We start from the raw sequence: 13,165 nt of genomic DNA, 5'->3' as shown, positions 1-13,165 counted from the left end.
CGTATCGGACTTGACCAAATATTCGGTTAGTTGTAAATAATTTTCATTGTAAATAACCACTTAGCAGCAGAGGGAGCGATGACATCGACGCGGTCGTCGATGTGCTTACCGGACGCTGACGATGCTGGGATCGGCGCGCAGAAAGTATTAATTAAACCAAATGACGTCACCGTCGTGTAGGATGGACCGACGTCGTTTTTTTTTTACCAGCGCTGACTACACCGGATCCGCTGAGTGCAGAAAGTAATAATTAAGCAAAATAACGATTGGACAAAATGTCCGATTCGCCCCCTCTGCTGCTTTTTGCGTCCTGTCCCTTGAGGAAGAGAGACGTGGGCCATTTTCAGTGTGGCTTTACCATCGGTGATGTCAAACTGGTCATTAGATTGTTGTACGTGTTGAATCTTGTCCATGATTTTGGAAGGGGTTAGTTCTGCGGGTCTGCTAAACTCGATCCAAACAGGGGATTTCAAACGGTCGTGATCTATGGATAGTGTCAAGCGATCGTCTTCTTTGGGTTGACATTGTCGCTTGAGTGCGGTGAGCAAAGAATCCCACATCTCGGTGATAAACCCTTCTGCTTTCTCCAAGGGTACGTCGGCCTTGAAATCTTTAAACTTCACCGTGTAGGTGTAAGCCGTGGTTCTAAATTTTCTAGAGGTGCGCTTTTCCGTCTCTCGAATGGAATAGTACTTTTCAGGGTTGACTAAGGGTGGTGAACTTGGTTTAGAGGGTTCGGATTCTGGTTCACTCATGTCCTCTTCAGAATCACTGGCATGAATTTGTGCCAAGATTTCAGCCCTGGTACGAGGCGATAGATCACGTTTCTGCCTCTTACTTTCTTCTTCTTCTTTCTTCTCGAATGAATAAGATCGTTTCATCTTGAGTGCAAAACGTCAAATGACTCAAGTTCAAACACCATAGACTAATTTATAGTCATGGCAAACCAGCGTATATAAAAAGGGTGTGTCTTGTCCTTTCACTATTCATTTCACTCTCAAACCGAGGAGAACAATGGAAGAGACTAGCCAAATCGAACGTTTCGTCAGAGCTTTGCGAGGGGTCATTAGAAAATTCTCTTCAGACCAGCCGACAGACTACTCTCCTACCTTTCGAGATAAGAGTCAGGATACTTGCTATATCTGTCAGAAGAAAGGGCATTGCTCTTCAGAGTGTCCAGACCGTCAAAAAAGAAAAAAAAAACAGGGGCTAAAAAAGACAAAAGTCAAGATACCTGTTATTATTGTAAAGAAAAAGGACATTGGTCTCCAGATTGCCCAAAAAAGAAACAAGAGGAGTCAGAAGAAAAGAAGGATTCTTCAGAAGAAGAGAGGGATTCTTCGGAAGAAGAGAGGGATTCTTCGAAAGAAGAGAGGGATTCTTCAGAGGAAGAAAGAAGACAATTCTATTTAAAAGAAGCAAAGAAACAGGAGAAGAAAAGAAGAAGGGAAGAAAATGAAGAAAAAACGGTGAAGAAATTCAAAAAACAGAGAGACTAAACAAGGAGAAAGAAGAAGTCAATTAACTTTTAATTAAAGTGTTGTGCTGTGAATTGGATTGTAAAAAATGGATAAAAGAATACATGAATGATATAAGGTAAGTGTCTTTGAGTTTTGATTTTAAAATAAGAAGCTACACTCACGCACTCATGCACAGACACGTACTATAAGGGTAAAATGGGTGGGGTTTATTTTTGAGTTATTGGCAAATTGAAATTGTATTTCTTTTCGAGAAATGTGGGTGGCCCTGAAAAGGGCCTTTTTATTTTGGTGTAGGGGTGAGTTTAACCAATCAACTTTAACTGCCTTAAGCCTTTGCCACGGCCAAGGCCTACTTCTGATGATTGGGTTGAAATCACTAAGGGTGGTACGATAGGCTTAGTCACAGGGTTGGCGTGTTTAGCTCGGGAGGGTCGTATTCTCTTCGGTCGTGATAAAGAAGCCTGATACATTTGTTTCAGACTTCTTAACTCCGCTAAAATGTCCAACAGTACCGTAGCCGTTTGATTTTCACCCTCTTGTTTCTTTGCTGCTACTTCTTCTTGCTGTTGTTGCTGTTGTTTTTTTCTTACCTCTTCTTGTTGCTGTTGCTGTTGCTGTAGGAGAAAAGCTTGTTCCGCTTCCTTTTGTCGTTGCATAAATTTCTCCAATTCTTCTTTCTGTCTCTGTCTAAAATTCTCCACTTGCGGTAATGAAGAAGGTAACGAAGGTTCCGGAACAAATTCTTGCGAGGTAAGAAAATCCACAAAATCCCAACGTACCTCTTCTGAAAGTAAGTCCGGGTTCCCTTGGGCAGTCTCCCCTGCTGGTGCACCCCATTGGATCGTTTTCTGAGTTTCCGTCATGTTGAATCACTGTCGCATAGATTGACTGCACACAAGCGCTAACGAATCTATATAGACCACGTGACGTCACAGACTGCTCTCTTCGGATTGGATGCGGGCTGACTGAATTTTGTAACGCGTGTTCGGATTGGTGAATGAATTCAATCCGTTTCTATCCTTCCTGTACCTATAAATAAGCGCAGTTCACTGCATTGATTCACCTATTCTCGTCGCTTCAAGATGTGGACCACAGTTGAGTCATCCACCCTTGTGTCTTCCATGATGTTTAGGACGGACATGCTCATGTATGTCAGGTCCAAGTGGACTGTTGTTGATAGGACAGATACTAGTCAATGGATGAGGAGAGTTTACATAGAAAGACAAGGATGTCTCAAGAGTGTACTTGTGTATGGACCGGCAGTTAGAAGGAGTTTAAGAAGAAGAAGAAGAAGATGTGACAGATGCCATCTATGTTAATATTAATATTAACATAAACCCAAAGGCCCTTTTCAGGGCCAGCCATATTTCTCGAAAAGAGATAGCCTTTCCATTGCCTACCCCTTTTTTAAATTTAAATTTAAATTTAAATTTTAAAAAAAATCCCATATTCAATTCCCCTTGTCCCTAGACAAACCCAAACTCTATTCCCATGTTAATTTCCCCTTGTCGCTAGACAGACCCACACTATAGTTCCATGTTAAATTCCCCTTGTCGCTAGAGTGACCCACGATTTTTCTCCATGTTAATTTCCCTTGACGCTAATCTGACCCACGATTTTTCTCCATGTTAATTTTCCCTTGACGCTAGAGTTGCCCAAGGGGTCTTGTAATGCTAATTCCCCTTGACGCTAGGGTGCCCCCATTTACTACTTCCAGTAGGCTTTGGTCACAATGACCGGGATATAATTAATGGATGCGTGACCTTGAGACTACGCGCACATCATGCTGTTTTAAAAAGAATCCTACATTTGTGCATTACAAAAAAGGTTGTTTAATGTACCTTCTTTTATAGTGTTACAACTGTCAGAATCGGATATTGTTTTTGTTATATAACATTAGGGTCGCCATTTTTATCGTGACCCTGGACGTGTTCCGAGTACAAAACCTGTGTTCAAAAGGACTCAGATCGAAGATTGATACAAAGGTGTATTCATAATCAATCATGGAAATATCACAATTTAGTTACCTTCCTCTGTTTTACACATATACTTGATACTACCAACATCAAGGCACTGAAACAATGACTTTTGGTCTTGAACGTTTAAAGTGGTAGTTTAGTTTATGTACCCAGGGTCTCTCTTGACTACAAGGCAAGGCATCCATTGGTAACATGGACATGATAGTAAAATATCAGCTTATAGAAAAATGCTTACATTTAAGCGAAAACCTTGACTAATTTATTTTTATGGCAGGAATATTTCATAGTACAATCGTGCCTTATGTTGTAATGACAGTGGAACTCATCTACACAAAGTGCTGCAGACTTCATGTGTGTTCAATGAATATTATAGTTCACAATTCGTGAAATTTTGCTTACGAGCCAAGCCTTAGAAAAAAGCGAACAGGTGCAGAAATCCCATTAACAACTCGCGTCATCTAATGGCAAATTTAAATAGTAGGTGAGTTCCATTAGGCTTTATTTTACATTAGTCCAAAGTAATGAGTCTATTTTCTGTTACCAACTAAAAGCCTAATTGTTATTTATGAATATATCAAAACAATCTGTCCACCCCAATCTATAGGCAGACAAAATCTGATATTTGTCATGCTTTTCACCTATTTTCATGTTATCATGTCTCAAGTTAAAATTGACAGTGTAATGCTTTGTAATTAAAGAATGGATTTTAAATGTAATATTGACAGAAATAAAAATAAAAAATAAAAACAATAACGCACTGTTACAAGATATCCTTTTTTTATGGCAAAATACTGAGAAAATAGTCCTCTCAATGAGATATAAGCGAGTATATTTCTGTAAAAGATATTCTCCCCCCGCCCCAGATAACTCGAATTTAATCCAAACTATTGCTTCCTATTCATAAAGAAGAATTAAATACGTGATTGTTTCACCACTGGAAAGGTAATTCTTCGAAACCTGCAAAAACACAAAGCGAATCGGATTGTAAACCTTAATGTTTATCGCTTCGTGACACGAATGCCCACAGATACACGAATACACGGACACGATCCTTCCGTTTCAAACTCATTATATTACATGTATTTTTACTTATTATATACGTATTAATGAGATACTGATATATATCAGTTGGAGAAAAGTAATATTTCTACAGTGACGATATCCCTTGTATCACCACAGTGGCGATATCACTTAGGGAATTTCGATCACTTCGGTGGCCTAAGTGGTTAGAGCTGTCTGCTTCAGATGCAGGAGGTCGTGGGTTCGATCCCCGGCCTAGTCATACTAAAGACATAAAAAATGTACTAACAAGCTGCCTCGCTAGACGCTCAGCATTATGAGATGAGTGTTATTACTGGTCGGCCTAGTGTCAGGATAATGTGACTGGGTGGGACATCATGCTATACATGTGTGCGGCATGATGTCCCAGTGCTAGACATTTCTATAAACTTCCGCACTGTAGACATCGTAGCGATATGACTGAAAAATTGTTAAAGTTGCATTAAAAATCCAAATGACACACACACACACACACACACACACACACATGAAATTAATTTCTTTTCCCATTTGGAAAATATGTTTGCGCCTCTGATGTTATTCAGATCTATATCTATATATGTATGTCTATTTCATCTTCTTCTTTTTCTTCTTCTTCTTCTTCTTCAGGATGGATATATCTGTAATATATCGATAAACTGAACTGTATACATGTATTTAATAAAACAGGAGGCACCATAAAATATGAATAAAAACGAACTCCAAATAACAAAATTATACTTCAAGAATTCACTTTTAATTTTTTTTCCCATAAGAATCCTGCAAATTATTAGTGACTGATCTTGATTGAACTGTTGCTATTCGATATTCTGTGCCATACAGTATGGTGAATTTTACACTCTACGAGAAACGGGGACACTTTTTATAAGAAACATTCTTTATTAAAATATAGTAATAAAATTGTATAAGTAGCGATTCTATCTCTCAAGACACCTATAATCATCTTAGAGAAAAATGGCAGAAATCGGGAGTTGATGAGTGCTGATTTCAAACCGAAATTAACTGACAATAGAAATTTGGGTGCAGCGCCTTCAGTTGAAAAATACTGAAACCTTGTCAGTGCCAAAAAGTGATATTTGAATGCAGAAATGAACAAAATAAAAAGCCCAAATCCACACAAAGAAAAGTCACAATAATTAAATCTTTGTGTTTAAAAAAGGTACACACTGAAATCTGTCACATGCGACCACCCTGTCATGTTTCTAAAGTAGGCCTACCCCAACCACAACAATGTTCATTTATCAATCCGCGCAAGAAATATGTTAAACGACATAAAATCTCTTCATTTTCATTTGAAGAAAGTTAATTAATTTAACATAATACACAATTTAAATATTATATATACAAGCTAAATTAATAAAAGGTCGCTGTCCTAAAAGTCTTGTAAAATTCCGGAACTTCTTTTTAATGAAGTATTAACGCTGCCGATACTAGTAGTGGCACAGAATGGAGAATGCTTTTGCCGTAAACTATACAATAGAAAATCCACGATATTTTGAGTTGTTATGAGAAAAAATTTCAGAGTGAAATGGGAACGTTTTTTTTTTTGTTTTTATTGTCACGTGGACAATGTAATGTTTCCCACGTCGTTCGCGAAATATATCCTTCTATATACCTAGGAAACATAGATATACAATATGTATTCCAAAAGAAGCAGCGCTGTCTCAGTGGTAGGTGAAGTGAAAGGTCTCGAGTTTGAGTCGTGGTCAGATCAGCCTAGGTCAGCTGCTGTGGTCAGTGTGTCCTTCGACAAGGCACTTTATTCCCATACTGTGGTCAGTGTGTCCTTGGACAAGACACTTTATTCCCATGCGATCGGTACGATGTAACCTTACATCTGTTGATGTGTCATTAAAAACCGTATAATCAACTACTTATTCAGTTTGTGTTTGGAAAATTACTTTTTATATTTTAATATTTTTGTTTTCATATTTGCATTTTGCATAGATAATCAGTGTTACATACGTAGATAATAGCTGTGCAAGAACTGAGAATCCGTTAGACTATGAAATAATCTTCACAAAATACTTCCAGAACATGAATAATTGTCCTCGTTATTTTTGCTTACATCACTTGACATGAATAGATTCGCTTAGGAATGGTATTTTTGTACATGCATGTTTCAAAACCGTCTATGTTCCATCAATTCTAATCCGTCTGTCAACGTTCTGGGATTTTCATCCAGTAATACTTACTTTTTCTTCAACGATATTGCAGTTATTTTTTACATCTTTTAATTTTTGTTCTGTTCACGTTACATTGAAAAAAAATATGAAAGTATGCGTCAAGTTAACAGTTCACATATTTGTTAAAACTGCCTGTGTACATTCATTAAATAAGAGGATTATATGAATTTTCAATCACTGTGATAAAGCCTGCACTTGCATATTTTCTCTTGCTTAATCATTTTGCATTCCATCAACATCAGCATTTCCTGCAAAAATATAATCTAAACCATATCTGAACGACGGAATTGTTATTCTTGCCATTGTGTTATTATAATAACCGATGCAAACTTTATCCTAACAAAGGGGCCCCGAATGGCCGAGTGGTCTAAAGCGCTCTCCATTACGGATCACTGCCATCTCACCTCTGTCTGCGGCGGTTCGAGTCTAGGATTCAGCCAATGTGGGTATGTGAGAAAGCTTGCCAGTAGCTTCTCGTGGGTCGGTGGTTCTTTCCGGGGTTTTCCCGGGTTCTTCCTCCACCATTAATACTGGCCGCCATGTATAGCCTATCGTGTGCTGAAAAATGGCGTTAAACCCCACAACAACAACAACAACAACAACAATTATCCTAACAAATAGACCAGAATATCATTTTTTCCCCACAAACGACACAACGAAATGCAAAACTCCATTTTTAGCTGACACAAATGACTCTTCAATGAGAGTGATAATCTGAAATATCAAGACGTAATCAGTTTAAGTCACTGATAACATGGAAGTGGGAGGAAAACGTGAAAAATATTAGATCCCCTGTATATATTTCAACTGCGGTGAACAGAATGTGTTTACTTGCTCAAAAATAAAGCAATAGAATATATATGAATGAAATTTCTGAAAATTTGTAGTGTTCCAAAGTATATTTAATTTTAAGAACTCTTTGCAGTCATTGACTGGGTTTGATACGTCTTCTAATCGCGCATTATCATCTTTTCACTAAGGTAATATTTTAACTTCGAAGGAAAAAAACCCACAGTGTAATCGGCGATTCACGCAGCTCACCTTTATGAAATATTTGTTCTTTCCAGTAGCCATTGTAAACATCCTTCATAAAACTAGTACAGATTAAAGGGATCTTGAGAACAAAATTATATTCCCTTTCTCAAAATTCTGTTCTCTTTCTCAAAGTTCTATTCCCTTTCTCAAAATTATATTCCCCTTCTCAATGAAACTTGTTCTCTTTACATTTTTTAAAACCTGTTAAAAGTTAAAGTTTTCCCTTGCAACTTATACTATATAGGCAATATTGTGCAGATATATCTTTCAACCACATACATAAATATATACATAGTGTGAGGCGACATTAAACAATATAAAAGAGAATTTTTGTATTATATTATAGGACGGGTTCAATAATGAGATTAGAAAAAATACATTATGTTGCTTTTGTAATTAAAAAAACCCACAAACATTAGACTTAAAATCTGTTTCACAAATTAGTATCATTGTCCACCCCAAGAAGCCTAGTTTATACTCGACTTTTAGTAACTCTAGAGTGCCACCTCAGTAGTAAAAGTATAGTTCATGCATCACGTAAAATCATGTAGCATGCACTCCACGTATGATTTCTATACTCATTCATAATGTACAATATACAGCGTAACTTATTAGAATACTCAATGTATAGTCATTACTATGGAACGTTTAACACTTAATAACTGGTGTGTGTGTGTGTGTGTGTGTGTGTGTGTGTGTGTGTGTGATTTGGGCTTTTAACCTAACTTTAACAATTTGTCATTCATATCGCTACGAGTTCTGCAGCGTGGCAGATTTTAGCGACGTCTAGCATTGGGACATCATGCTGCAGACATGTGGCATCATGTCCCACACAGTCACATTATCCTGACACCACGCCGACCAGTCCTAGCACTAACCTCTTAATGCTGAGCGCCAATCGAGCCAGCTGCTACTACCATTTTTATAAGTCTTAGGTATGACTCGGGCGAGGTTCGAACCCGCGAGCTCCCGCATCCGAAGCGGACGCTCTAACCACTTAGACCACCGGAGCGGTCACCTACGTATTACTTATGTATTCATACTTATAAGTACACTGGCTAGTAAGTAAGGATATATATTGATGTTGTGGTCATAAACATAAATATTTAACCTATGTAAATAAAGCATAAATTGTAGGTCACATTGGCCTTCATGGGTTGTAAGGGTGTAGTACTAACAGAGATGCGTCCAATGATTAAGTTTCATGACTGGAACGTAAACAGCACCCAATACATGAACAATGAACACAGATTTTGAACCAAGTCACTGCTACATCAAACGAAAGTAAGAGACCCGTTACTGCGATGAGGATGTGATACTAGTCAAACTGCGTCCCCTCACCTGTTTTAACGCTCTTAAGTTGGATAGTACGCATATAGCGTTCACAAATCACTTGGGCATGAGGTAAATGCAAAAACTGTCTCTTTTCCCAGGATGTTTCAATGAATTCACTGCAAACTTTGGTCTAGCTCATAGGAAGGAAGGATGAGATTCATTGAGACTGTAAATAGATGTGTACATTTTACCTGTGCGAAAGCTGACGCCCATGCCGACGCCGGGATGGGGGAAGTAAAAATGTTATCGACTTCATATAAGTGAAGCAGAAATGAGATAAAGTTAAAATATTCAGTACAACATTGAAGACAATATAAGGAAATTTTGTTTTAATTTGTTCTGGAACCTAATTGACCGGAAGAACGAAGATAAATTTGTTTCCACGCATGATTTGTATTTATTTATTTATCTTAAATTAACCTTACTGGAGAGCTGGGAAGAGCTACATGTATGGCATGTTTGTTTGTTTTTTGGTTTGATTAAACTGGGTAGAGATTGACGTAATACTAATGAATAATACCACAACACTGTACTGTGTGAAAGGCACTTAGGTTTCATTTCGTCTGCATGACATAGTCAGTACCAGTAATACTAGAACTGTCATTAACGTACAACCAATCAACAATTACACAACATTGTAATACTATCCTGTACACGTTATACTGAGCACGGATAGTTTGTTATTTACTTGTGTTAAATTGTCTAGAACGACCTTTTAAATGTCTCTTAAAAAGAATTGCGTCCGTAAAATATAGGAGTTCCCACTAAACCTAAATTGATTCGTGACACAAAGCCTTATTCTAGATGGACATGATATATCAGAGTGTCGATGCTATAAATAGTACGAGTCTATGGAAAGCATCTCATAACTATGCCAAATTTACCTGTTTATTGTTTCATGGTGTAATATTATGCAGGGTTAAAATCTGACTGTGTTGCGATCATAGAGGACAATACGGTCTTTTGCTTACTATCCCATATTGAACAAACATAAAAACTTTAAACCCGACTATAGCATGGAAACCCGCCAGACAGGGTCTCATTTCACTTTTTAAATAGTATTATTACGTATTGTTATTTCATATTAGGCCGATTTTGCGTATGTTACCTTTGATAAGATGTATATATTTTAAATCCAGTTAATGGACACGATGAAGGCAAGTAATGGAGTCTCAAATATGCCCACCTATAATCTTTCTGATCCTTAAAAAATGGAGAGATTCTTCAAATTTGAGGAAGTCCTCCAGTTCTCTTTGAGATGAAATAAGACTTTTGTTAGGTAAATATGAGTTAATGTGACTGGTTATTAATCTTTGATACATTATTCATTGAAAAATTTACGGTTGCTACGCGGTTGAAAAATACATTCAAAAGTCTGTTTGATGAAGACAATTTGAGATATTTTGCGAACTGAAACCAGTCTAGCCTTTTACACAATGCTCTTTATGCCGTGAGATTCGTGAGCGTTAGATAAAAGAGTACTGTGAATCAAACAAGTCCATTTTTAAAATCGGATCAACACCATTATTATCGTTATCTTCCATCTATTTCAGTATCCAGATTCCAGATACAACTGGTAGTTAGTACTTTACACATTTCGGTGCCCTTCTTATGCATAACAATCAAAATATGGTCTAAAATCCCGTCTGCAATCAAACTTTAAAATATGTTGACTTCCAAGTGTTGGACAAGAACTGTATACTGAGCACACAAGTATGAGCTGATGCGGAAATTGCACTATTGTCTTCTTGGGATGAAAATATTTTGTAAACTGTGTACGGGCGTGATTTACATGTTCTATGTCGTTTATTTGCAAAGGCATTTATCTGCTATTAAAATTAATGAAACAAAATTTAAGACAAAGAAAATACTGCGGGAAGGTATTCCACATATTAGATGCTTTTTATGCATGTGCTGTTAGGGTGAAAAAAGTGTTCACATTTCGTCTTTGTTGAGAATGATGAGACTGGTACTGTTTTTAGTGCTGGTGGTAGCCTAAAACGATGTGGTGTTGGATGGGGTTAGATATGAAAGTTACTATATTATATTTTTAGACCAGCTGTATCTATATAGATCTAAACGGTTATCATGCATTTGGAAACGTTTGCCATTATTTATCCTTGCAACGACACGTACTTTCTGCGAGACTATTATACAGAGACACAGTTGATTCAAACAATGTACGGTATGGTCTATTGTCAGCCACGTGTTAATTTATAGTGGATTAACAATATATATCTATAACTACATTCATGTAATGATATTATTCGAAGTTTTGCTCGAGATCTTACTGTTACCTTTACATATACATAGTATACTAATAATGGTTTATTAGGAAAGAAATTATCTAGGAACGATGATCTTTGTAGAGTGTGTATATGTGTGCGTGCATGTGTGTGTGTCTGTGTGTAGCCTCTTTTGTGATGAGGACTGGTGTGTGGTAGATTGTTAAATTTAATTGACTGTTTTCATCTTTGTTATGTTTCAGGCTCAGATGATACTCGTAATTTAGACTATCGTATGCGTTAAGAAAGAAAATATCCATCTACGGATGAGCTGCAAGGATTTTATTAAACACTGGACCATATTCCCTTGCCATCAAGCTGATTAAATTTAAATCCTAACACTAGTTGGTTCTAAGCTGTAACAAAGTTGGCTGTTGGATTAGGATATGATTCATCTTCGCTAGCCAAGGTTCCGATATGATAACCCTATCTACACTGGAACCTTAGCTAGCAAAGATGGATCTGATTTTGATCACACCACAATTTCACCAATGCTTAATTCTTAAAGTTAAGCCTCAGCCTCAATCTGATTAAATCAGATCTCTACTGTCCTTCACATAGGACAGTGAAGATCTGATTTTAATCAGATTTGACTCGGCCATATGCACTTGACTCGTCCAATGTGAGAAACACTTAAAATTAAACCAATCAGGTCTCTGGATTCCATATATCAATATAAGCCAAGCTCATCCTTTCTTGGTGGAATCTTCCTATTGTGAGCGTTTGTGCTTTTATAAGTAACATCACTCTAACGAAAAGTAGAAAATTAGACAGATTCTCTCTGTCTTGTGCGTCGGCTCAAGTCTGTATCTAATGATTGGGGTTACGTTAAGATTTTTTTCCTTGCTTTTCTCTTCCTGTCTGTCTCGTCTTCGTACGAGCATGGAAAGGACTGTGGATTTTTTGGACACGATTTTATCAGTCATAATCCATGATCACTGATTTAAGCTTGTGTAAGTATACAAGATTAACAAACCAGATCGGCCAGAAAAAAGTGTGCTAAGGAATTCCAAGGGAGGCAAGTAGAAAATTCTTACTATATAAGACAATTAACAGTTACTTCCCCTCTTCAGTCACTTAGCGTGTGATCAGTTAGAATCATAATCAATTTTAATCGTCTCGTAAATAAATCAGAGGACATACAAGATAAATAAATAAATAGATAACGTCAGTTGCTGGATGTGCTATTTTACTGACACATTTTAAAGCAATTAAGAAATGTTCATAACGAGAAACACATACGAAATGATAAAAACCACTGGGGCAAGAACAAGATACGAACAGGTGAAAAACTCAGAGGATATAATAATAGAGAGAAGAAACTCATTCAGTGGACTTTACACCTGTAAATTTGAACTAGTGAACATAAAACAGTACACGTAGAGACTCCTCAACCCGTGGACTATATAAAACAGTGGATAAATAAACAGTACACAGGTGTCCCTCAACCAGTGGCCATACAACACACACACACACACACACACACACACACACACACACACACACACACTGATAGACTTTATAACAGGACGCACAAGAGACCCTCAAACGGTGAACATACAGTGGTACAAACCTGAGCCACTCGAACATACAACTGTACACAAAATGACCCTTCAATCGGTGAACATATAGCAGTACAAATGCGAATCGCTCGACCAGTGAACATACAACTGTACACACGGGAATCCCTCAACACGCACTCACACATACACCTCAACCGGTGGATTATATAACAATATACCCAAGACTTCCTCATCCATTGGACAGTACACACAGGATCCCTATATCCAATGGACTATATACCA

This window comes from Sinohyriopsis cumingii, chromosome 6 (genome assembly GCF_028554795.1).
Source record: "Sinohyriopsis cumingii isolate HCF-2022 chromosome 6, ASM2855479v2, whole genome shotgun sequence".
In the NCBI taxonomy this organism is placed as follows: domain Eukaryota; kingdom Metazoa; phylum Mollusca; class Bivalvia; order Unionida; family Unionidae; genus Sinohyriopsis; species Sinohyriopsis cumingii.
This window is presented reverse-complemented; position numbering follows the sequence as displayed.